Below are 2324 nucleotides of genomic sequence, written 5' to 3' on the forward strand. Positions count from 1 at the left end.
CCCCCCGGGTTCAAGCCATTCTTCTGCCTCAGCCTCCCGAGTGGCTGAAATTACAGGTACTACCACCACGCCTGGCTAATGTTTTTGTATTTTTAGTAGAGATGGGGTTTCATTATTTTGGCCAGGCTGGTCTTGAACTCCTGACCTCAGGTGATCCTCGGCCTCCCAAAGTGCAGGGATTACAGGTGTGAGCACTATGCCTGGCCAAGCAGCAGTCTTTTTAAAGGAATCTTTTTTTTTTTTTTTCTGAACAGTAGGTGTCAATAGTGGGATTAATATATTCAGTAAACCATGCTATTAACAGATGTGCTGTCACCCAGACAGTGATGTTCCATTTCTAGAGCACAGAAAGAATGGATTTTGCATAATTCTTAAGGGTCCTGAGATTTTCAGAGTGGTCAATGAGCACTGGCTGTAACTTAAAGTCACCAGCTGCAGTGGTCCTCAAAGAAGTTTTGAAGCCAAGCATTGACTTCTCTCTAGCTATGAAAATTCTACATCTTCACTAAGCTTAATCATTTCTAGCTCTGGACTTAAAGTGAGAGATGTACAAGTCTTCCTTTCATTTGAGTTCTTTGAAGCCACAGTGGTTACTAATTAGCACCCCCGGTGGGTGTCATCCTCCTCCCTCCTCTATCAAGTTCACCCACACCGGGGCGTGGGGAACCGCGCTTCCCGCAACCCACATGCCCTGCGCGCCTGGGGCTCTCCCACAGGGGGCTTTCGTGAGCCAGGCAGCAAGGGCCATCCCGCTGCTCCAAACCAGCCAGGCTGCGCAGGCAGAAGGACTCTCCCAAGCTGCCCGGGCATGCGGGGCTTTGTGTTCGCTGCCCTGGCTCCTCCAGAACTGGGGCTTTCCCATCCTCAGACTCCCTGGTAGTCTCCGCACCCCAACAAATGACAGGAAAACCAGAACCCGCAGCGCGACGTCCTTCTGGGCGCGTGCTCAGTGGGACAGCTTGGGCCCCCTCAAGCTGAGTCACAGCGGCAAGGTGTGCTTGCGCCATCCACGTCCCACCGGAGTACTTGGTGGGGCTGGAGCCCCAGGTCGCCAGGGCGGCGTGGGAACCCGAAGACGGGGCACCTCCACCTCCGGAGCTCGCGACCCCGGAGGCCTCAGCGTCAAGCACAGATGCCAGCCATCCAGGCGCCTCCCAACAGCTCCAGGAGCCGGGGCTCTCGTCTGCACTCACCTCCAGCCTGTTAGATGAGCTCCTGTCAACCCCAAAGTTTCAGCAAAAGGCTCAATCTTTCCTAGATCCGGCGCCACTAGGGGAGCTGAAGGACGTGGAAGAGCACGCTTTGCTGGAACCACTCCTCAGCCAGGAAGAACACAGGGCTCTTCTGGAGGAGCAGGTTGGAGCGGGTTTGGGGCGTGGTGGGGGCAGGGCGGCGGCCTCTCTTTGGTGGTGAACCTCAGGCTTGGTATGGAGAGGCGTGTCTTCCCTTCCAGCTGACCTGCCTAGGATCCCTGAGTTCCAGGTCCAGCGAGAGACTCCACACAGAGGAGGGCTGTCAAGAATGACAAGAAAGAATTCCTGAGCATCCCGGGGTCCCAGGGCCGGTCCAGGTACCGGGAGGTGGGCTGTCTACTGCGCATACGCGGGTTTCCAGGCAGCAGCCTGGGTTTTCTGACTAGCCCAGGCGGAGCTCTCATCCCTTTTTACACGCGTTCTTCAGTCGGGTTGGCGGAGACCTCAGTCCGCGAAACACTGGGCCGGGGCAGAAGCCAGGCCAGTTCTCCTTTCTGTGGCTCGACTCCTCTGCCTCTTCGCTCACCATCACTTGCCAACCCGTGTCCCATCAGCCTCCTTGCCAGCACCATGGAGGGCCTTGCAACTAAATGTAGACCTGAGACCCCGTGCAAACCGGGGTGCTGCCCATTCCAGGTAAAAGGGAAGGCAGGCAGAGATGAGGACAGGAACAGAGACAGAGTGAGATGGAAGGATGGAGCTAGGAGAGGATGGGTGGAAGGAGGGACCCCGGAAGGGAGAGAAAGAGGGAGGGAGAAAGGGAGGAAAAACCCGGGGGAGGGAGGGAAGAACAGAGGGAAGGATGGACCGAGGGGAAAAAGGAGCAAGAAGCAGAGAACGGAAGGCAGAGACAAAAACGGTCTTATGCCTCCAGAGCCAACAGGACCCAGCACTCCGGGAAAATGTTGGGTTCCCATTGCGGGCTAAGTGCTGGGCCCACTGCCTCGTTGGCCAGAGGGGCGATCAGCGGCCCTCTGGATCGCCAGCCTGGGTTACTTCATCCCGGAGCAATTCAGACCAATTCCATTTCCAAAGGAATGAGCGAATTCCCCAGAAAGCAATGAGTTGAGA

The sequence above is a fragment of the Gorilla gorilla genome, chromosome 15 (genome assembly GCF_029281585.2).
Source record: "Gorilla gorilla gorilla isolate KB3781 chromosome 15, NHGRI_mGorGor1-v2.1_pri, whole genome shotgun sequence".
NCBI classification, from domain to species: domain Eukaryota; kingdom Metazoa; phylum Chordata; class Mammalia; order Primates; family Hominidae; genus Gorilla; species Gorilla gorilla.